General features: G+C 42.0%; 1 protein-coding gene across 4 annotated transcripts in view; it reads right to left on the bottom strand.

Moving 5' to 3' along the window:
* Elmo1 (engulfment and cell motility 1) overlaps positions 1 to 24,955 on the bottom strand; it is a 534,626-nt gene that overhangs the window by 114,992 nt on the left and 394,679 nt on the right. Inside the window, exon 1 of one of the 4 annotated variants that reach the window (XM_052729420.1) lies at positions 22,194 to 22,587. The exons of the other annotated variants lie outside the window; for them this stretch is intronic. The gene's annotated coding sequence lies outside the window, so the exon portion shown is untranslated. Of the gene's footprint in view, positions 1 to 22,193; positions 22,588 to 24,955 lie in introns of those variants that run through there. 4 annotated transcript variants of the gene reach the window in all.

Raw genomic sequence — 24,955 nt, forward strand, 5'->3', positions numbered from 1 at the left:
GTAGAATGCATTTGAAATTTTTCCTAAAATAACCACACTGTGCTGGATAATTTTAAACCTTGGCTGGGGGAAGTTTCCCAGCTGTAGCTGGCTCTTGCATCCTAGAGGGGACTCCAAGCAGATCAGCATGCCCATTTTGGAACCCACAAGGGGCCCAGATGATTGCCCTAAAACCACAGAAGAGGTGTGAAAAATCCAGATTCCCAGACCTCTGCCCGTTGACTTGACCCCGAAAGAAAGGCCTGTGTATCACTTTGAGGAATTTGAAGTTTACCTAGAAAGGCATTTTGAGCCATTAAAAGCTTTGAGGCAGGGCATACTATTACCAAATCAACATTAAAATGAGATATTGAAGATGGCTTAGAATAGGAACCAAAACCTAGAAGAGAGAACTTAGAGATCCTACAGTGCCCTGGGGAAGGTGACCAGGCCAGATAAGCATTGTGGGCAGAAGGCAAGTACATACATGCAGGACTTCTTAGGAGTCACAACTCAAAGACTTGGGTGACTACTGGACATGGTATGTATTGAGTAAAGGGGAAGAATGAAATGCTACCCATGCTCTGACCTAGGCTGCTCATTTAAGGAAACCGATGGAGGCCTGGGTGGGAAGACAGGAAAAACAAATGAGAATGTAAAATTGCTAAGTGCTTTGAGGTACCACTTCTGGAAAAAAAGGATCGCTTAGCACTTCTACAGCTATAGTCAATCAGTAAAGGTCTTAAATGAAAGCCCTGGGAAGGAGTGTGACTCATAAGAGGTAGAATTAAAAATCACTGCCCTCTGCAGAATATGAAAGTGCTCCAGAAATTGGAAGAGTAGGAGGAAAGGGCTTTAGACAATGGCTGCTGCAGCACTGCATCTGGGTGAAAAGCTGCACACCCCCTGTGTCCGCTGTGAACACTGCTCCCATGCCTGCCGGGGTAGCAGAGGGGCACGGCATCTCAGAGAAGCTAAAACTGGGTGACATACCACACAGGCAGCGCTCAAGAGTGCATGGACCAGAGGATATCAGGAGGGTGGACATTATGCCTTTTCTTTTTGTTATATCTGTATTTTGTAATTTCTACCCAGAATTTTTCCAGACAAATGCATACTTAAATAGGAAAAAAATAGAGAAAGCACTAATCAGTTTTCATAAGGTTGATTCATCCTGGGCACTTGACAGTATCAAATGTGAATTGAATTAGTATCATCTTCTTTATCTGCCCCAACTGATGTCTCAGGGGAACCTAACAGACATGCTCCTGGGTATTGGGTACTTAGTCCTGACTATAAAATACCTGCAAACCTAGCTGGCTTTCTTTCCTCTCACCTTGCAATGCCCTAGACTCGTGCTTTTAAGCTACACCTGTGACTAAGAGAAAGTCTCACGAAAGCCCATCTCTAAAGACACCAACAAGTCATCTTGTATTTATGAGGCGGTCCATGCAGGTGTCATACAGGGAAGCGAACCATGAGAAGAGATAAGAATGGGAACCCAGAGCAGATTGATTTTGTCAACTTGGATAAGACTTCAAGCAGTCTAATAACAGGCGGCTTATTCCCAATGTATTTGAACCCAGTATAGTTTAGAAAAAGTTTGCTGGTGTAATACAATCCCCATTGCACAGGAAGGGTAATTACATTGAAACTCAATTCAGGATACATACCATTTCTTCTAGGAAGATGGGTTCTAGAGATAAGCTACCTGTACTAGCTTAAGGGTCTAACAGTCTGGCCTGGTCTCAGACAGACAGATAGTGCAAGGGTCATTTGGACTATTAGTCACCTCTGGTCCTGGTTGCAGAACTTGGGGGAGCCTCTGGCTATAATGGTCACTTAGATTACTAGCCACCTCTGGTCTTGGCTGTAAGAGCTTGATATGACCTGGCCCAAAAGATAACACAGATCACCAGGCAGTTAATCATTTCCAATTCTCAGCTTTTTGGATGGAAGAAAAGGTTTTCCATCATTCTCATTGGAAAGACAATCCTATATGCTTACCACTCTTGGTTTCTCTGGAGATCTGTGGGCTCAAGGACCTTTATGCTATGCTCCCAACATATTTATACCTCCTGCCTTGTGCAGTTTTCGTGCATGTTCATTGTATGTCCCCCTAACTGCAAGCTCCCAGAAGGTAGAGTTTATATCTGATTAGGATTTGTATTCCCCAGTTTGCATATATTAAGTATTCAATATTCATAAAGAGAATTATTGATATCTCTTACATAAGGCCCAATGTAATACATTATATTTAGAATTTAGCACTAGGCATTTCTTCCCCCAAGAACACCCTGCCTTTTTGATGAATCATAATTATGTAAGGCATCATTTTGCTCCCTTCTCCCCACCCCCTTCCTTTCTTTCTACCTGGACTGTGAGGAACTACTTTTTAAAATCCTCAACTGCATTATCTGAAGCATGCTACGTTTTAAAGATACAACTACTTCCTTCTCCTTTACATGGCTTTGAGCTTTTAATAAGGACCTCAACATAGACCCTGTATAGCAGTTACCACAAACCCTTTCAGCCATTAATAGGATAAGAATGCAGGGCCGGGCGGTGGTGGCGCACGCCTTTAATCCCAGCACTCGGGAGGCAGAGCCAGGCGGATCTCTGTGAGTTCGAGGCCAGCCTGGGCTACCAAGTGAGTTCCAGGAAAGGCGCAAAGCTACACAGAGAAACCCTGTCTCGAAAAACCAAAAAAAAAAAAAAAAAAGAAAGAATGCAATGAACTCTGTCCTATGCAGTTTAATACAACAAATGGAAATTAAAAGCAGATTTACAACAAAATGGGAAATAGCAAATTTCCATCCATCCATATACCAGGTATTCCATTTCTTGGCCTGGTCCAACCCTTGACCCCAAGGATGGGATCCAGCTACCTGGTCTACCTGACGGGAATGGATATCATCTAAAGAGAGAGCTCTTCTCTCTGGCTCTCAAACTACTGAAACAGTGGATCCAAGAAATTAGACTCTGCCCAGGATCTCCAGCTGGGAGAAGAAGAGTTGCTGCCCTGGAGGCAACAGCTGGAAGAACTTGTCTTCTGGAGGAAGATCTACAACTTGTCAATTGACCTGGTAGGAGAGACTGACCTTGTAGGGGAGACTTGGAGCTACAACATTGGTGGGTGGGGTGAAACCTTGGCAGGACTGCTTAGTTACACATACCTCTTGCCCTCTATTTGCCCTCACATCAGGATCCCAAAGATGGATTTGCACCTTCATGGATCTCTTTGTCTCTCTTTCCAATGTAGCCATACCAAAAAAGAAATTACCCCTTTATGTTTTTCACTATGAGTTTTGCTTTTTTCAATTGGATTATAGAAGACAGGTGGCCCAACCTGTCTGATTGGAGCAGAGGTTATGACCCTAAACCCTGTAACAGTACTGGAACATTCCTGTCTGGGAACTTTTAAAAAAAACTTTCTTGTTGTTGGTTGTTTTTCTTACTCTTTGTCTCTTTGGGGCCCACCACCCAGCTCCCAAATAAATCACACAAGGAGGCTTACTCTTAATTATAAATGCCCAGCCTTAGCTTGGCTTGTTTCTTGCCAGCTTTAAGAAACCTTAAATTAACCCATCTTCTTTTGCCTCTGGGCTTTTATCTTTCTCTGTTTTTGTATACATTTCTTTATTACTCCATTGCTGCTTGTGTAGCTGGGTGACTGGCCTCTGATGTTCTCCTCCCTTCTTGCTCCTAGATCTCTCCCCTCCCAGATTTCTCCTTCTATTAATTCTTGCTGCCTGCCAGCTAATGTTAAATGGGGATTTAACAAGGCAACTCCACGTAGTTAAAAAGGAGGTTTATTTTGGGGTAACTTACAGCCAGTAAAGGGGTTGGTTACAGGATCTGGGAGAGGTAAGGTGCAGTCCAGCAGGGTTCTCTGGAGAACTCTGACTCAGTCTGCCATCCAGCATCCAGGATCATAAGGAACCAAGAGTCCTGGACATCCGGATCTCAGGTCTTAAGGGCTCCCATCTTAGCCCTGCCCCAGGGGCAGGTCATAGGTGTGGCAGTTACCAGAAGCCTCACTAGGGGTAGTATTTTCAGGTAAAAGCTGGAACAGCTACCCACTACAGCCAGCCCTGCCTATCCTTTCTCCTGCCTCCCTATTAGCTGTTCAGCTCTTTATTAGACTATCAGGTGTTTTAAACAGACACAGTAACACAACTTCACAGAGTTAGACAAATGCAACATAAACAAAAGTAATATACCTTAAAATAATATTCCCTAACACTTCCTATCTGGAACATTTTTCCCCAAGCTTTCTACACAGGCTCTCTTCTTTACATTTGAGTTTTTATGTCAGGCCTTTCCTGCTGATTCTTCCTAAGTGGGATATCCTGCAGGGTCCCTTTCTATGCCCTTTATCTTCTTCAGAGGAGCACCCACTCCCACCTCCATTGATTGCTATTCTTCTGATCAGGAATGGCATTGCTTTCCTTCTTATTGCTTCATTCCTAGTGCCCAGAAGAGGGTCTGGCTTATCATAGACACTGAATAAATATTTGGGAATAAGTGAACACTGAAGGCATTTCCTTCCAGGTCACAGAGTAAATTTTTCTTCTTAGCTTGCCTAAGAAAGAACTGGGAAAACAGCCCAGCAGGGAAATCACTGAAGTAGATATCCCTCCTGGTTTCCCTTTCTGTATTGTGTCTCCCTCTATTTGAAATAAAGGTTTGAAAGCTGAAATAAAGTGTGCAAAGCAATGATCAACATAAATGGTAGTCTGGGGGTGGGGAGCGAATCACATCTCTAGTCAGTAGTAAACATTGGCATTAAATTCCTGTTAAAAACCCAAGCCCAGTCACTGTATGGTTCAGTCTGTAAAGATGACAGTAGAAAAGTACAAATGAGAGCAGAACCCATTCAAAATGTCATTTTGTCAACATCACCTATCAGATCATTAACACTGCTTAGAAGTAACACACTCGCCTGTGTGATCTAGCTTTAATAGGAAACGTGTGTATCTCCCCACATAAGGGTATACCTGCTGCATACAACGCATACACTTTTATGTCTTAATTGCCCCATTCTGCTCATGTTAGGGCTTCATTTTTTTCCCTTACAGTATTCCTTCAAAGCAAAATTCTGAAGGAAAAAATGAATACACTTCATTTATTTTTAAAATCTGCCAAATCATCTCAGGCAGGCAATAGAAAGGAAAAAGGCAAGTGCGTGCTGTAATAAAGCTGTATTTTTTTCCCCTGTAGCTCCGCCATTAATTCCCAGAACCTCTGGCCGCCTTCCTTTCAGAGTGCAGCACCATTCAAACCTTACATTACCTTGCCTCCTTTCAGCCATTCATTACTGTGGAAGTCATGCACCGTGGCATTCTGCCAACCTGCATCTTAATGTCACTTCAATTCGAACTGACTGTGTACCTGGAAACCCATTTGTGGAATGGGAATCAGAATCTACAGTCAGCTCGGCTATTTAGATTTTGAATCCTTTGTTGTATTATGGACCATTAAGATCACAGATTTTCATGGGAGATTCCTAAAAACTTGAATCTATATACTGATCCCCAGACAACATTGCTTCACGTGACAAGCACTCTTCTGAGGGAGAATATGCAATGGAAGGAAACTGCCAGGCTGTGATTCCACAACACAAAGGCTCTTTCCTTCCTTCATCAGCAGAGCTGGCAAAGCTAGTCTCCACAACTTTACGAGTAAACAGTAAATGACCGGGGCAATGTGCTGATATTAATATGAGTTGTCTCCTCTTCTCTGAATGTATGATTAACACCAATGAGCTGAATTAATGTGCCACTTGACAGTTGTGAACAAAGAAGTGGTTCAAGATCACCAAAGACTACAGAGTAACAATGAAAAGAAAAACTTGGACCATAAAACAAATTATTCTACAAAAAGAGACCAGAATAGAAACACCAGTTAGAATTAGGGCCAGTTTTATTTAAGGGACCCATTAACCATCTGGAAAACATGATAAGCAGCATGTTGATTAAATCAGCAGGCTGTTTCAAATGGGTTGGCTGGCTGGTGACTGGAAAATCCAAGGTGATAAGGCTGAGAAATGTGCAGGGAGATGAATGAAACAATGCCCTGGCCTGACTGGCTTTCCTGTGATCCACACAGCCTTACTGATACACAGCAGAAGTAAGATTCTTCATGAGATTTTACTCTGTAGGAAACCAACACTAGGTTAGTTTATAAGAGTTCCTCATTATCTTGTCTTCTAAAACATAATATACAATTAAGATCATTAAATGACAACTTGAATATTTTGTCACATGCATTATTTGTTGAAAAAAGAATAAACATTTTTGGGCCAAAATCTGGAGTTGGAATCCCATCAAACATTATTAACAAGTGACTCGATTGACCTACTTGGCTTTAGTTCTCTGTCCAGGCTTTGGGGTAGGCTATACCAGGAGATTTCCTAATTGGCCACTAGGGGGAGTATTGACCAAACTTTGTGCACCTGGGAAAAGGAGGGTGTTTATGCTTTGAACCCCTCAGAAAGGATGGACTGACAAAAGGAAGAAAAGAAGCCCCTGTTCCTGGGTGCATACTCACAAGTGGTGTTTCCAGTAGAGATCCACGTGTCTGATAATAAGTGGTTGATTGTCTTCTTCAGTTAATAACAAAAGATTCATAATGAAAACAAGGTGGTTACCAAAGTTTTGGATAGAGCCAGTGTCTCAGCTCACATCTTTCCCAGACTCTGCCTCTCTAAGTCATACTCTTGCAGGAATGAAAACCACATAAGCCACTGAGGGAACAAAGAGATTGAGGGACACCCTTAATTTGATACACTGTGCACAATGCTTTCTGTATGCTCTTTTCCTGCAAGTAAAACTCTATTATTTTATACTAAATTTCCTCGTTTGTTTTATCATCCATTAAAAAAATTATAATTTAGAGGCTGGAGAGATGGCTCAGTGGTTAAAAGCACGGGTTGCTCTTCCAGAGGACCCAGATTCAATTCTTAGCACCCACATAGCAGCTCACTACTGTCTGCACCTTCATTTCTAGGGGATCTGACACCTTTTCTGGCCTCTATGGGTATCACATGCATGTGGTGCATAGACATGCATGCAGGCAAAACACTCAATACATAAAATCTTTTAAAAATTATAGTACTGTTGAATATTTGGTATATGTAAAAAGTATAAGAAAGACAGTAAAACTCTCTTCTGATCCCTACACTTAAAAATTATGGCCCTGTGGTGGTGGCACATGCTTTTAATCCCAGCAGTTGGGAGGCAGAGCTCACTCTGTGAGCTCAAGGCCAGCCTGTTCTATAGAGTGAATTCCGGGATAGGCTCTAAAAGCTACACAGGGAAACCTTGTCTCGAAAAAAAAATTACGTTTTAACATTGTGGTTTGGAGTCTTTGAGAATGAGTTCTATGTTTACAATTACATGGTTGTGTGTCTAGAGGAAATCCTTGTATTTATTTTATTTCCAGTCACAAATTTCAATATAGTTAGAATGTTCCAATAGCATTAGTTTTCTGAAATTTACATGTCTTCAATAACAGAATACATATTCTACATTTGTGGATTTCTTGGGACAAATTCCTTGACTTAAAATTAAAGGTCAAACTCCTTGACTTAAAATTAAAGGTCAAAGACCAAAAAACATTTAAAAAAAATTTGGAAGCTACTGCCATTTTCTATAAAACTGTATTCATCTAGATGTGAACCAGCAAAGTAGGAGATGACACTATTAAAATATGTATCTTTCAGGGCTGTTGAGATGGTTCTGTGGGGAAAGACACTTGCACGCTGGTCTGATGACCTGAGTTTAATCTCCAGATCCCACAAGGTAACAGCAGAGACCCAATTCCTGGGTATTGTCCCATGTCCGTATGTGTGGCACCGCATAAGAGTGGTTGTGTGTGTGCACAACCACACATACACACACACACACACATACATACACACACATACACACACACACACACACACACACACACACACACACACACACACACATTTTTTAAATGTATGTTTTGCCCCAATACTGTTTATTCACAAGTATCCGAAAGTTACTTTGCTTGTGTGTGCACATATGCTTGTATATATGCAGTGGCACCCAGTATGTTCATTAATAATCTTTTAATCACCTTATTTTCATAATTTCCATTATAAGTTACTTGTTTTTTGTTTGATTAACTTGCCAATGCTTTATCTCTTGGAGTCACTTACTGAATCTATTTTCTAGTTTTCTTTTAAGAGTTTGCTGTTATACCTTATCTCTTGCATCTTTTGGGTGCTTTCATTGTTATTTCCTAACAGGAGCTCAATCTCAGTTCAATTTTTTTCAATCTTTCTAAAGATAATTTTAAAAAACCAATGGCTTTATGGCAATCAGTTCATGAGCTGAAGGCAACCTTGGCTGCATACATTAAGTTTCACTATATGATGTTTTCACTGTCATCATTTTTCAAATAGTTCTAGTAGTGGTTTGGATTTCTTCTTTGACTCAACAACAACAAAATCAACTTTAGCCAAGTAAGTCACACATTTCTTAAAAGCTGTGTGAATACTGAGGGCATAATCTAAAGTTTGGTATCAACTCATTATGTACTTATTTGTGGACACTTATTAACCACACAAATATTCTATATTTTTGTAGTATAATAATCATTAATAAGTCATCACAGCCATGTTGTGTTTGTCTCCTTATAGTTCTGTTTTCACTGACATTTTGATGAAGCTATATTATAAGTAAAGACTTGTTTTTATCTTATAGCTTGCACTCTGTAATCTATAAAATGACTCTTTCTTGCTCAAGACATTTGGGCTTTATGATATCCATATACTCTTCCATTTTCATTATTTTCATTTATTAGCTGGAGCTCTTCTCAACGTGATGACTATGTGCAGCAAAGGGTGATAATCACTGCTTTAAATATGACCAAAGCAAATCCCTGCCTATGTTTCTCTAATAATTGAATTCATGAGTGAAAGACCCACTTTTAAAATGTATTTATTCCCCTTTGTATCAGTACTTGAAGGGCTTTTGTTTTATACTAGTATTTTAGAAAAATATATTTCAAGAATTCACTTCAATGATTAAAAGTTTTAAAATGTTAGTACATATTCAAAGTAAAAATGTGTACAGACTAATATTGTTACAGTTTGTGTCCCCACCAAGGTGTGGTTCCCAGTCTTCATTGCTACTGGGCCATGGTGGAACCTATAAGGGTTGAGATCATTTAAGAGATCTTCAGGTCAGGGAGGTGTGGGAGTATGCACTTGAAAGTGATGCTGGCATTCTGGCCTCTTCCTCCCTCCTACCACATCCCCCTCTTTTGGCTTCTTGGTCCATAAAGTGTATGGTTTCATTTCTGTAGCTGTGATAAAATACCCTAACAGAAGCAACTTAGGAGATAAAAGGTTTATTTTAGTTCAAAGTTCCAGGTTACCGTCTATGACTACAGGCAAGGCAAAGGCAGCAGGAGCTGAGACAGCTATTCACGTTGTATTCACATTCAAGAAGCAGAGAGGAATAAATGACTGCATGCAAGCTAGCACACTTGTATACTGCCCAGTTCCCAAACCTAAGGAATAGTGCTTGCTACTGTTAGGCTGGGCCTTCCCACATTAATAAATTCAATCAAGGCAATTCCCCACTCCCACAAGCCTACTTGATCTAGACAATCCTTTATTAGACTCTCTTCTTGGGTGATTCCAGATTGAGGATTCAAGGTGACAATTAAAACTACACATCATAAGAGGTGGGCAGATTTGATCTATTTTGTTAGTGATGTGGAAGATCTAGCCCAAAGGTGAGTGACAACCTTCCCTGGGTTTAGGTCCTGGACTGCATGAAAAAAGGTGAACTCCCTGCTGTGATATTCCACTTCAGGAGAGACCTCAAACAAAGCACCAGGGCCAACTGATCATATGCCTGAACTTTCCAAACTTTGATTTTGCAAGTAAGACCATCCAGGTACAAGGTAGCACCGCCAGTCACATTTAAACCCAAGAGCTCAGGCTTGATCTTGACTGTTCTGCTGAGCTCTGCTATCAGGAATAGGAAGGAGGCTGAGAGGCAAGACCAATATGTCCTGATGGGCAGGAAGTGTGAAATATAGCTATAATAAATCACTGGGCTTAGGAAAGGTCATTAGAAGAACCTATGCTTTCAGGAGCACTGTAGTAGTGTGCTAAGGCAGCATGATAAAGACTGCAGACTGCATGGTGTGAACAACAGAAACCATTCTCATAGCTCTGGAGGCTGGAAGCCTGAGATCATGGTGTCAGCAAGACTGGTTCCTCTTGAAGGCTGTGGGGAGACTCTGGGCCTTTATCCTTGGTGTAGTAGATGGCTATGCTCTCCCTGCATCTCTTTATATTAGCTTCCTTCTATGAGCGCAAGTCCATATAACCACACGTCTTTTTTTTTTATAAAAACATCGATAATACTGAACTAGAGGCCATCTTTTGACTTCAATCTAACTTAATCTCTAAATAAGATCGTGCTAAGGTTAGGACTCCAACATATCAACCTATAGTTTGTATCCAGATTACAAGATAGGTTTTAAACATCCATTCAGAACTTATACCCACAGTCAGTGCAGGTTCCTACCAGTTCTGAAATGTACAAAATATCAGGTCCTTCTTTTTCTTTCTGAAAAGTTGTTCCTGACCCCCAGACCCCAGACCCCAGGCTGGCTTATAGAAGTGTCAATTATAAGAATTTTTCTAATCTGTATGACTGAGCCCAGAAGTTGAGGCTATTCCTTGATAACGTACTGTGAGGGGCCCATGTCTACAACAGCTACTTCTCCAAGTTGCAGAAAAACAGCTTCATTGAGAGCCGTGGGACTCATGACCCTTGATTTGCTGTCTGAAACAGAAACAGGCTCCTGCCCATTAGAATGGTCTTGAACTCTGGAAGCCATATATTTAACTTTCTTCTAGAGTAGTAGCCTCCCAATATTCTATTCTTAAAAATCAATGCGTCTTGGTTTCCTTTCTTGTTGATGTGACAAAATGCCCCAACAAAAGCAACTTGAGGGAGAAAGGTTTTGTTCTGGCTCACATTTGTATGTCACAGTCCATCACGGCAGGGGGTCAGAGGGGCAGGGGCTGAGAGGACTGTTTACAGTGCACAGGCAGACACGAAACAGAGAGTGATGAATGCACACTGCCTCTCATTCCCCTTTCTTCATGTATGCAGTCAGGAATCCTAGTCAGGGAATGGTGCCACCCACAGTGGGTAGGGCTTCATACTCCAATTAATGAATGAAAGAACCCATCCTCAACCATGGATGCCCAGAGGCCCATCTCCCAGATGGTCCCAGAGTCTGTCAAATTGACAGTTAACACTAACCATTGCATCCTTATATATATTTAAGACAATAAAGCAAACATTTTCACTGAAATTAAAACAATTTTAAATAATATAATTTTCAGTATATTTTAATATTAGCATTTTATAAAGAAAATGCCATGTCACTCTTTTAAACGTGACCTTGCATATATTTACAATATCAAAGCTCTGTACTTACTCATTTAAAAAGCACAAATAAGCTCTTCAAAAGAGCTGGAAATGTTACATCAGTATTTTCCATCTTGAATAAGGTCAACAATTTTTTTTAATGTAAAACCCTTAATACTAAACATTGACAATCTAAGCAATCACCGTTGCAACTATTCAACTTTGCCTCTGAAGTTAAAGCCTGGGAATAGAACATAGGTGGATATGAACTTCAGTCTCTTTATTAGATGGAGAATAAAGGAAGCCAAAGCTCTGATGTGTCTCTTTCTGTATTTTTGGAAGGAGATACTGTGCCTTTTAATATTGCTTTTAAAACTCTGAGGCGAGACTAAGAGCTTGAGTCTCCTCATCCAAGGACTTCATTCTTTCAATGTAGTAATATGTACTCTTCATAAAACCCTGTTACCCACTATGCCATGCCATGTCATAACTTAAAACTAGTATTTATGCTAAGAATTTTTAAAAAATGATTTGGCCAATCTACTAGTAGATCTTTGGATATATAATATGCCCAGCATACAGACAACAAAATTCTACCATTGGGCCATGTTTTTGACATTAGTTTAGCTTTGAAGCAAGTGACAGGGATTAAGCTTATAAAGGACAGTCATACCAGGGATGGGAGAAAAAGGGCCACAAACAGTCAGTGGATTTGCTGTTCATTTAGCTGTAATGCTCAAATTTGGGGCCAGGAGGTTTTCATGCCCATTGCTGTTTGCATTTTTTTCCAGGTGGTATGGAATCACAACAGTTCTAAATCACCATGGCTATAAATATTTCCTCAGGATGGCTTTTAGTTAGTAATCCTGACAGTTCAGCAGACTTTGGAGTGATGGAAAGCTTTTGATTCACCCAAGCTTCATCATGTAGGTTGCTATGTAAAACTAGACTAGCAGATGACTTAGTTTCTTAGTTAATCAGAAAGGAAGGCAGAAGGCAAGGACAGCTATTGGCTGGCTTGTTCATCTATCGCTGTGAAGTTGGTTTCAAATATCTCTCATCAGGTCTCTAGTTTATTTAAGTAGATATCTTCTACTATTTAAGTGGAATGGAAATGAATGAAAAAGTAAATGTGCAAATGCTTTAGTGAATATATTAAACAAATGTGAGTTGTTGGACCTTTTTCCCCCGCTCATCTTAGCCTACATATTCTGGGAAATTCAAATGGTAAGGTTGACTGACTGAAAAAATTAAATCTCAAGGTGGGATAATCCACAGATATTCACAACCTCCAAGCTGAGGTTAGTTGATAAGTGGTTGTTATTAAGGTTAGTTACCTGGTAAGTAGTTGGTATTAAGCAAACACCAGTTGTCGAATAAATTGAGAGGAAGAAAATGTCAGCTTTGACAGTGGCATGTCATTGATTTCTCTGGGGCACGCTTCCTTCCTATGGAATAAGGCAATACCCTTCCATTCTTGCCTGCAGGCCCACCGGGCCCGGCTTTGTGGACCTTAAACCGTCAAAACAAGTGGGCTCCACTCACCTACATGTTTTCTCTCACTTCAGGCTTCTTTAAGGTCTAATATTTTGTGAACTTATAGTAAAGAGATGAGGTGATGTGAACGATTTAGAAATCACCCCTTTTCCTCTCTTGACAGAATGCATAAATCAGGGGTGGCCCATTTATGGCAGGTGAGGTAGGGGAGCAAAGCATGAAGGCCAGGGCTGGGAACCTGCATGCAGAACAACTAGAAAGGTGTACAACTCCAGAGTCTTATTTTGCCTTCAAGAAGAAGAAAGGTGTAGAGTAAGGTGGCCAAGGCTGGGCTATCAAGAACAGATTTATGGGCTCTCTGCAGAAACCAAGAACACATTGACTTACAAACGTAAAGCCACTGATTATTTACTGCAGGTCATAGTCTCTTGGAATGCTGCATGGCATCTCCTTAGGAGCACAAGACTGTCTGATCTTGATTGGCTTCCAAAGTCAGAGAAGAAAATATCACCAACCCTTAGCTTATGCTGTTTTGCCTCCACAAACAGGCTTCTAGTAATTCTGCTGCAATAAACAAGGCCCAGTTGTTGAAAGACAGAAGATCTGGGGGAAACATTATATAATATCTTACATTATAGTCCACAAGACACATGGCATGTGTCACTCTGAACACTCCTGTATGCCAGTTACAGTGGTATCAGTATAGTAGCAACACCAGAAAAACTACAGGTGAGAGAGGCAACGACGGAGGAACCCAAATCCTACCTGATGACTAAACTCAGATTTGACCCTAGCATCTTGTCTATGAGTGTGATTCCTGCTCTTTCTGGGTGGCCTCCAGTGCTCTTTTGAGCAAGGGGTATTTTATGGGGATGTAGAAGAAAGATCTGAGAACTGAGAGTCTTCTGTAGGCATTCGGCAAGGTATGAACAAACAAGCAGCTTTGACCCCTGAGTGTGAATGTAATCATACTGACTTGATTCAATACAGCATACAAACTGCTTACTAATCACTCACACAGATATAATTTCTCTTTAATTTTATTGTTATTCCTCTCCATGAGAAACATGCCTTTGCTTGCATTTTATAGGCAAGAAACCCAAGGTTCAGAGAACTTACACAGCCTGTCTACACAGTTCTCAGAATACTTCAGAGAAGGCAGATGTCCCTAGAGATGTTCTTTAAAGCTTTGCTGGTTTGTCCTTCACAGAGACGTCTGGACAAGGCCCATGGAATTAAAGATGGTGCTTTTATGCCTTGATCCCAACTCCCAGGGGTGGGGAGCCCTTGGCACTAAGTGGTCTTGGTCCAGGGAACATGAGCAGGGTGGCTAGGTTCCAGAACCATTTTGATACTACTCTCTGCCCATGGTCAAGCATCTGAAATACATATTTCAAATGGTTGGTCCACAATACAGGGTAGGCTCTACTACACATGCTGGGATGTGGTCTGGGTGACTCTAGTTTGAAACAAGTTGCTCTGAGAGCCTTTGACTTGGGTTGCAGTAGGAAGGCCCAAGTTCCATTAGCTAATGAGTGCTTCTTTCCAACCAGGGGAGTGGATGTTAGAATCACCCCAGATGCTATCTTCAATGTTTAGCGGCAAGAATTCCAACTGAGTCAGAATGAAACTTTATTTCATTATGCTTCCAGGTCTGGGAATGATGCCAGTGAACCGCTCTCCTTGACAGGTCTCTCATCACTTACAGCTCAAAGGCAAAGAAAAGTGAGCTCCAAAGTGCCAGGCTACAGCCCTCCCTGTCAGATGGCAGCACCTGTACAGAGCAGCTGAGCAAGAGGATGAGTAAAGAGCTGGCAGCACCTTATCGCTGAAGCCCAGCCCTGATGAAAACTCCCTGTTTGCTCCACTGCAAAGTCTTGACCAAGGCATGGCGCTGGAGAAAGGAGGACAGGAATTAAAAGTCTACTTTAGCCACAAGCCAATTCTGATCTCGGCTGCAGCTAGCTTGCTTCTACATTGAAGAAGGATTCCGAGGCCCTGTCTTGGTACACTGGAAAAGATGGCTAGAATCCCTGGAACACAGGCCCAGAATGTTCGGAAATTGACATGTATTTAGCATAGGCATCATGAGGTCTAGACCCTTTCTTACTCACATGAAGACACTCACGAAGGCAGGTCAAGGAACTCGCAAAAGTTGACTAATAACCTAGGCATAATCTGAGGCCTTAGATTATACATTCCTGCCTGTAAGCACTTGTCTAGTCCTGAGTTCAAGACTCTCTCAGATTGCTTGAGATAAATTAGCAAATTAGCAGAATGCAAAACTTTGTAGTAGTTCCAAGATAGGGGCTGTAACACAAATCTTGTATGTGTGGTAGACAGCTGTCGCTCAGAACCTTTGCGCTCACTTCAATCCCAAACCACTTTCTTCCATTCATGACCGTGACAGCCGTTGGCTAGGTCAAATACCAGCAGAAATGCAAAGAGACTCGCTCTGCAGTTAGAGTCAACCCTCCCCAAGGTTTCCTGGGCATGGCCTGCCAGCGCTGCCTCAAGAAAGGAGGTTCAGCCAAGCCGTAATGATACAGAAGTCGGAAAGAACTCACACAGTTCACTTCCATCAACACCTGATGCATTGAAGCACACTAGACATCTTCCCTGGGGACTCTGTGCCACATGCAGAAATGGGGATGCTTGGACCAGAACGACTCCCTGGACTTCGAATGTGACTGCACCATATGACATTTTTGTCCGTTGTGTGTGACTGTAAATGGAGCCCCTTATTATTGGGCAGTGTGAGAAGACTGAGCTTAGAGGGAGCTCTGTCCTTCCAGTCACCAGATGTGGCTGAAACCATCTGTTTGGGACATTTTTAGGGGGCTGAGACTAGACTGAGGAGGCTTCTCAGAGTGATTTTTATCTTATTATTAGAGAGTTTGATGACTCAAGATTAGTTTTACATTTAAACTCTCTTTTGGGAGGAGACAGAGACCTAGCAAACAATTTGGTGTTGAAGGCAAGAATTTTAAGACCAAGTCAATAGAGTCAGCATTTCCAAGTTAAACAAACTGCAGAATTGAAAAGGAAGAGAGCAGTTGAACTGCTCCTGGTCTTCATTACACTCACCTTTATAAAGAATTATCTGTTTGCCACAGAGTTACCTTCTCAACGATGGTTTGCATATAACTGAAATTAAATCAACACTCTATCCTGGATTGAGAAATGCTACAGTTTGAGTATGTCTACTAAAGTTCCTGTGTTAAAATCTTATTCCTCTAATTCACATGTTGATGTTCCTTGGGCCACAGGGAGGTAATTCAGGCTAGGTAAGGACATAAGTGGGAGGACTGGCTAGATAGAAGGAGGCAGAATTGACCATGTATGTGCTCTCATGTGATGGCCTTACCAAATGCTGGCACCTCATTGAAATTCATAATCTCTACAGCTGTAGAATCTCTTTCTTTTCACCATGAATTACACAGTTGGGTGTTCTGTTGTAACAGCAAGAAAAGCACTAAGACAAGGGAGTTGTTATGAAAGGGCAAGGTTAATAATATATTTAAGGACTGAAAAATGCTATAGAAGGAGTAATGTTGACTTCCCTCAAAAGGAAGTGGCATACTATCAAGATGGAGCTCCGTGGCGAGTTTGCTATAGGCACTGATAAGGGAAATGCTTATACAGAGTTATGAATGCTAGATCCAAGTCTCTGTCACTAGAGGAGTCAGTCTTCCAGGCACCTCGTGGAATTAACAGAGAACAGGTACTACAGCATGATGGGCTCACAGCAGTGCATGCCCCAGTGTCTTCCCAGTGCCATGGCTCCAGCCTGCACTATGCCTCTGACCACAGTGGTGTGGAGGCTAGTAAGTGTGTGCCTACAAACTCGTACTTCATTTGATTTTGGTTCGTTTAAAAGACAACAATAAAATAAAAAAGCATCAGCTATGCAATTCGGTTTCTAGGAAATGTGCGTGGAATAACTTACACACAAATCTGCTTTTCCCACTATAGATTTTATGAAGTGAAAACCAAAAATAAAAGTGAAAATCCAATACTCAAATTGAGCTGGGCTGTACGATTTCAAAGAAAACATCAAAGACCTAACATGAAAAATTTGATATAAATATTTTGCTAATAATTTTATAGTTACACTAAAATGACAAGTCAGACATACGGGTTCAGCAAATCTTACTGAAGGTACCTGACCTGTTTTTCAAGGTGACTACGAAAAACTTTTCATTCATACATAACTTGCATATATTTAGTATCAGAGAATACTGGTCCATAAAGAGATCTGCCAACATAGTTTTGTGTAAGTTTTAAAGCGTTCACACATACCTAGTGTGCATACTAGAATGTGTAGACTATTAGGCACAGAGAGCAGCTAGCCCAGGTTTGTTAAAGAAACCCCTATAGATTCCCATCCCACTTGGCATTGCAAGCTTCCTCACAGGTACTGCTCTGCTATTCCTTTATATGTTGAATGGGAAACTTTGACAAGATCAATAGTTTTTCTTCCTGGTAAACTAGCCCCTTCTCTTTCATTGTTTATTAATGCATTTCCACTGTGAATGTCAGTTCATACAACAGAAGTGGAGATGCTCTGAGGATGTGGTAGTGGAGGATCTATCTGCCCCCTCAGCTCCACAATAAACAAGCAGCCATCAATTCTTTCTAAAACTGTGTGCAATGTGCTTTATCAAATGATTTCTGAGACTAATCTTCTATGGGGCCTTGGCTGCTTCATCAATGTGTGTGTGTGTGTGTGTGTGTGTGTGTGTGTGTGTGTGTGTGTGTGTGTGTGTGTGTTTACCATAGAGAGCTGTTATTGAAATTGGGCCTGTTGCTTCTACTCAAGCTCTTGAGAAAGCTTGAGAGCTCAGCTGATTCCCAAGCAAGGGTGAAGCACAGCTTCTGCTCCATTCTTACAACTGCTCTGGCCACTGCAAGTCATTCCTGGAATATGCAAGCTAAGAGGAGATGGGCAACATTGATGCCCTACAGCCTCTCCCCAGCAGCCCAGTAGAGCTCAATTCCTACATCAGTGAGTCCAGTCAAGTGCATGCAGCAGCAGTTGTGCATCACACAAGAATATAAAGGGGCCAAGTGGTGGTGGTGCACGCTTTTAATCCCAGCACTCGGGAGGCAGAGCCAGGTGGATCTCTGTGAGTTCAAGGCCAGCCTGATCTACAGAGTGAGATCCAGGACAGGTACCAAAACTACATAGGGAAACCCTGTCTCAAAAAGACAAAAAACAAAACAAAACAAAACAAAACAACAACAACAACAACAAAGAATATAAGGTGGTTAGCCAAAGGGACCCTCAGTGACAATTCTTCTATGCCTCAACTATTCTAACTATTCTTCCTTAGTGGAATTATTAGTACTGCACCCAGCCATCTCAGAGTGCCCTCATTTGATTTAAATTATTGTGATGCTTGTTTAATTCAGCCATCAATAGTCTGACTCCAATCAGTCATATTGACAAACTGACCAACACTTCTTCCCCATCTACTCACTCTCTTTCCATCTATAAATGCAACACCCAATAAAACAGTGTGCTAAATCAGGAACTTATCAGTTTTTAGAAGAATAAACTGGTCCAGTTCTGTAACATCCTGCTGGCTCAATATCTTCATCTATGAAACAGACATTAAAAATAGTCCAGGCTGGGCATGGTGGCATACATCAGCAATCCCAGTACTCAGAAGTCAAAGATAGGTAGATTGCTGTGAGTTCTAGGCCAGCCCTGGTCTACAGAGAAAGTGAGACATTGTCTCTACTCCCACACCCCCTAAAAGTCCAGTTAGGCTCCTGGGGTGAGATTACTATTATTATTATTTTGCTAAATGGACATAATATCATATTACCCTATTACTTTGTCTGCCTATTCGAGAGTTAATGAAACTCTCAGTTCTCATCAGAGAAGTTTCTTTTTGTAATGGATGGCAGGCCATGCAGAAATCCATGGCTGATCAAAATGAGGTGAATAAGGTGTCAGTGGAGTACTCATCCACATTTCTACACCTGCATCACTCCTCCCCCCAAGGCGCAGCTATATTGAGGGGGAGGGAGCAGAAAGATTGTAAAAGCCAAAGATCAGAGAGGACCAGAGTCAAACGGTATCTTCTAGACATGACAGGACCCCACTCTATTCATGAACTAACAGCTGTACCTGCCTGCAGAAGACCTTCAAAAGAGCAAGCCAGTCAACATTCAAGCATGGATGGCGGAGGGGTGGGGGTGGGGGGCTCATGAGCCCAAATTCCTAACTGAGGAACTATACACAGTTGATGGCATCTGGAGTCAGGGAGTGAGTTTTCTTCAAGGATGTGGCACCTAGTAGGTCAACCACTTTCCAACGGATGGCTCCACACTGTGAGTATGTGTGCAGCACAAACTGAATTCTGTAGATTATTAAAAAATAACAAGAGGAAATATAGTTGGGAGGGATTAGAGAGGTCAGGAGTAGATTTGGGAGGAGTTAGAGGGAGAAGTGGGGGTTGAATATGATCAAAATACTTATATGAAATTCTTAAAGAACTAAAATATATTAAAATAGTCAGGAATATTATGAAGATCTCATTATTCTTCTATTTTTGAAGCACATAATTGTACTGAGCACACAGTGACAATCACAGGCTAGCAAGCATATTGTGATCAATTTTATTAGACTTGCTGGGAAAAGTGAAGAATTCTTGTTCAAACTCTCAATACTTAATTTCAGGGATGAGATTCAATATACTCATATTCTCTTAGGCTCCTACTACGTAACTTTGTTCTTTTCAAAAGATTAAGTGAGTTTATTGTATTTTATCTTTACCTTCATCTTTCCGGGATTCCATATGGTACAAATGACAGGAAGGGCCATGGAAAGCAGCTTTCTCTTTCAGGAACGGGCAGAATATTCACAAGGCGCAGTCCCCACACTAACCCTGAAGGAACAACTGCAGTGCAAATCCCATAAAATCTGGTTTGTCAACAACTCACGAAGCTCAAGGGGCAGAAAACCATAGTAGACATCAGATCCAGGGCCTCATGTACACTAAGCAAGCTCTCTACCTCTGAGCTGTGGCTCTATCTCGCTTCAAGACTTCTAATTTTAACAATGACTGACAGTATTTTGGACCTCATTCGGAAGTCAGTCTCACTGCTAACGCCAGTAAGGTTGACAGAGATGGGGATACAGTAGTATTTGGTGCTCACATTTGGAAAAAAAAAGTCGATGGGGACTTTGTGCATAAAAAAATGGTTTGCTATTCCCCAGGACAGGGATCTCTTCCTCAGGAACTGCTTGTTATCAAAGTGTGAGAGAATTATGCAAAATCTGTTTTCTTGGGGGCAGGTAGGAGGTTCATAGCTTTAATATTCTTAAAGAGTTCCAGGAACCAAAAATAGGTTATGAGTTACACTTTTAGAATTTTTGAAACATTTTTACTTCTTCCACAAAAGGTTGGTTCTGTTTGTTTGTTTTTTTCTCTCATTCTTGCCAACAGGTGACAGTACTTCCCTCATGGAAAGTGACCCTACTGGGGGAGAGAAGGGGCAAAAGTGGATGGAGAATCACTCCAAGATGACTGTTCCTGAATATGTATCCACGAGAAAGCAGACTTCCTCAAAACCGTGCCTGCACTGGAGTGGGTGGCAGAAAGGGATTCTTGGGAAGAGTTCACTCACGCAGAGAAACATACTTCTGATCAGGTGGAAGACTCAATGCATCTGACCACCGGGGGCCTCTTGGGACCAGAGACCAGCCTGCATGTCTACAGAGGATGTCAGCTAAGAGAGAGGTCACTGTTCTGGTAGATGACCAGGTCCTCAGCATACTGTCACCCACAGTCAGGAATCCCTCCCTGACCCCCCAGCACCAGCCTGACTCTCTAAGGGAAAGAGGAGATCTGTCTCATTCAGTGGCCCCTCCCAAGTCGCAGACAGGCACAGCCTGCCTAGTTCCTTTGTTTCTTTATCAGTTCATCACAGATTCCCACTCAGGACACAACAATTTCCATTTTAGATCCATGTGAAGAGCCATGACACTCTCCACGCAAAAGGACATTCTTTTTAAGGGTCTAATCAATACATTCCCATATACCACTCTTTCACATAATTTTCTTTATAAATTCAATGATCATGCTTTATTCCCTCCATCTCGTCCCCATAAAAGGTTCCAAGGATACTATACCACTTTCCTCACATAAGACAGGAAATCACATTCTTATAAAAAGCAACAGTGATGAAGCTTCAAACATCAGAGACAAGAGAAGAGATCTTAGGCAGAGATGGAAAGTCAAGTTCAACCCCCGCTCTCCGCATCCAAGCTGAAGGCAACACCTTCTCTCTCACACTTGCCAAGATCATAGCTCCTGTGGAATTCTGCATTGTGCCTGGGCTTCCTCTTGACACTTATATTTTTAAGTTTGCAGACAGAAGGTCTGCAAGGGCAGTGACCTTTCCTCTCCCTGTGCTGATCTTCTCTGCTTATTTACAGTATTGTTCGCTTGCCTGTCTATGACTGCTGAACATTAAAGATTTCATCACTAGTATCAGAAAATTACACCCCAGGGAGCAGAGCATTAGCTCAGAGCACTCCATCTCTGGTACAGAGCCAATGCCTAAACGTAACTTTGCAAACCCCCTGGGTCTCAGAGGGTTGGAGAGATGTAACACAGAGCCTTTTCACACATGCTTTCTGGCTGCTAAAATCTTTCTGACTGCATCTCAACTCATCTCTGAGATTGATTTGGAAAAGCACATTTCAATTTGGACACTGGTTTCCTGAAAGGGGGCAAGGACATGACCTAGACCAGTTGCACATTTCTGAAACTGAGAACAGTGGTGCACGGAGAAGAGACGCTTCCTTTGGTGGCCAGGGGTCTGTGGAGGGACAGACCATTCTAATAACATTTCTCTTTTCAATGCAAACGCCAGCTACACAACCTGGCAGCTTCGAGCACCATGCCTGCACTGTTCTCTCCCTCTCAGCATCGCACAGGGTTAATTCTTACTAATTTAGTTTTAAACACATTTTCTTTGAAATGAATCAATACCCAGGGAGACAGGACACAACTCTACTCCTCACACTAATCCTAGCTAGATTGCCAACATCCAAATATAATTTACAATCAACTACAAATCCAACCAGAAGCAAACAAAGCACGCAGCCTTTGAAACAGTCTCCCACATCACGGGAACCCTTGCATGGGTGTTCTTCCATGTGCTCCTTCCAAGTCGGCTTTCTTGGCAGACAATAGAACAAAGCTACATTCTATCTCAGCCTGCTAATAACCAGTGCACAGATGTGTAAGACGGAGGTTTACTCACCAAGCTTCCGTAAGTCCATCTTCCCCAACGGCATACACTGCTTCTAAGCCGCTGCCACAGATATGACTTAGAGTCGTGCCCCAGAAGGACAGTGTGCTGGAAGACCAGATGGCTCCCCAGTAAGCTTGTTCAAGAAACAGGTTTCCAGTTGAGCCATGTGAACAGAGACCCGCTGCACACCTTCGAATGGAATACGCTCCAAGTCCAGAAGAATAAGCATGTAGCTTTGCTTATGTTTATGGAGCTGAAGCCCAGGGGTGCTCCGATTGGCAGGAGTTGTGGAGAGATCAGCCAATCAAAGGGAGCTTCCATTTCAGGGAAACTCCTGCTCATTTATTTAGCATCTTCAGAGATCATCGGCTTTTCTGGGAAGAGCTTTGCTCTGATCTGATACTATAACAAGGAAAAAGATCACTTGTAATTTAATTTCTTACAATCTTTGTCAAGACACAGATAGCTCCCTCAGTTCTCCTCAATGCCTCTGCTTTTTTCCTACAAAGGACTTAAAAAAAGAGAGGGAAAGAAGAGGAACAGGAAGGAGCAGGAGATAGTTCAAATTCATCAGCCTCCACCTTGGTGGGAAGGAGGGTGGGGGGAGTGCCAGGGCTCAATAATTACTGATTCTGTTGCCATGGAAACAGACTGGCTGCAGCGAGTTGGATTCGTGTAGAACATCTGCTGCCAGACCCATAATCAACCGCAATCTCATCTCTTCCCCCCTCTACTTTTATTTGATTGTGATGCATTCTTCCACCTTCTCTTCACATACAGTTTCTAGACAGAAATGCTCTGTAACTGCCCTGCTTTGTAAAATACAGCATGTGCACCAGGGAGGCTTGCACATCCAGAAATGCACACAGAAAGAGAAGCGTTCATCCCAGCAGGGGTCCCGCGAGAGGATCTGCACTCTGATTCCTACTCAAGATGCAGATGAACCTAAACAGCCTCTACCCCAACTGAAATCCATAGGAACTTCTAACAAACGGGTGAGATACCTTTAAGAACTAATCATTACCTAATAGTCCTGGAAGACCTCATAAAAGTTTGCAATGGTGTCTCTCACAACATGTTACCTTGATTCCTAGCAAGCCTTTAAATATTGAGATGTCTGAATCAGGAGGATTTTGTACACACAGAGTCTTAGGCTAAGCTCTTTCCTGCATTATCACTTCACCAATGCACCTCAGACAGGAGCGACCTCCTTCAGTTTTCTCAGCACATTTTCATTCCTCCCATTCATTCCACCCCTGTTCGCTTTAAATTCTCCTGGTTGCATGCATGGCATGATCAGAATTAATGTCAGATTCTGCATGTGCTGCTGTCTTTTTCCTTACCAGCAGGGGCCGCCACTGAGCAATGAATGGCTGCATGAATGGCCCTGTCAGGTTCCTTAGGGAGGGGAATCCAAGACATCAATGTCTCATATACATGTCTATATATACAGAAAATGACAAACATGAAAAAATGAAAGCTATGCTCTGACGTACATCTCTACATATATAGAAAATGACAAGCACGGAAAAAAAAAGCTAAGATCAAAACAGATCTGCTGTCAGTATCAGCACCACCATACCCTTAAGAAAAACTGTTCCATAAAGTTCTTTGCAAATATGAGACCTTTGTGGCTAATGACAGAAAGCATGCTTCTGAAGGGGCTGAGACTGAGACGACCCACTGCACGTCTCCGGCTCTGGGAGCCAAGGTGACTTACTCGCTTAGCACACATCCTCTGTTCCCCAAGAACAGTAGCTCTGTGCTCCCTTTACTCCTACAGTGAGAGTGACAACCAGCCTGAATCCCGCACCATCCATTCCCTGGTGTTTGACTCTGCCCTACTGTTCACACTGGATTCACTCCTTGAAGACTACACACCCTGATATTCCACTGTCTCTTTATGTCACTGTGTACTTAGGAAGGAATTCTCACCAAGTTCTGCTTGCCAGACACCCAGCTCCAATACTGGCAATGTTCTCCACTGTTTTCCGATTTCGGGTGCTGTGGACAGTGCAGCTTTTCTGGTAATCAGTCTTGCTGATTTCTCTACTCTAAGAATACTGGTCTACTCTTACCCTCTTACCTTGTTGAAAACATCTAAAGACTCACTCACTTTTTATGCAGAAATATTTTATTCCATCCAGATCCTCCATCCAACAAAATCCAGTGTTTTCTGGCAGCTACTGACAGTGTCAGGAAGCTAGTTAGTGATACACTACGTGACAGGGTTTCCGCCCTACAGTTCTTGGTCCTGAATACAACAGACTAACACACAGTAAAGCGTGCCTGTGGTGTACAGCAGAGAGCTGAGCTTTGTGTGCAATGAGCACAGACAGCAGGTTTGACTTAGTGAGATCAGGAAGCATGTCTTGGAAGCGGCACTATCTGAGCCAAATCCAAAGAATCAAAGTCAATTAAGTGGAAGTGAGAGGAACTATATCTCCGATATAAGGAACACACCTACGCAGGGCTGATGCAAGGAGTGTAGCATTTCGTCTGAGGCAAGACAAGTAAGTAGAGTCCTAGACACCAGGCGAAAGCTCAGGTTTTATTCTGTAAGCAATGATAATCAGTTGTGGTACTCTATTAAATGACTTCTTGCTCACCAACATATCAGCTGGATAGATTATTTGGTTGAGTTCAATGATATATTAACAGAATATCAATATGACTGAAATAGTCTATTTCATGGTATTCTTAATTCTTTGGCTTGGCCTGATGAACATGATTAAGCTTAATACACACTCCAGGAAACGTCTTAAGCATTT

This window comes from Peromyscus californicus, unplaced genomic scaffold (assembly GCF_007827085.1).
Source record: "Peromyscus californicus insignis strain IS unplaced genomic scaffold, ASM782708v3 Scaffold_8__1_contigs__length_139910024, whole genome shotgun sequence".
NCBI lineage: Eukaryota > Metazoa > Chordata > Mammalia > Rodentia > Cricetidae > Peromyscus > Peromyscus californicus.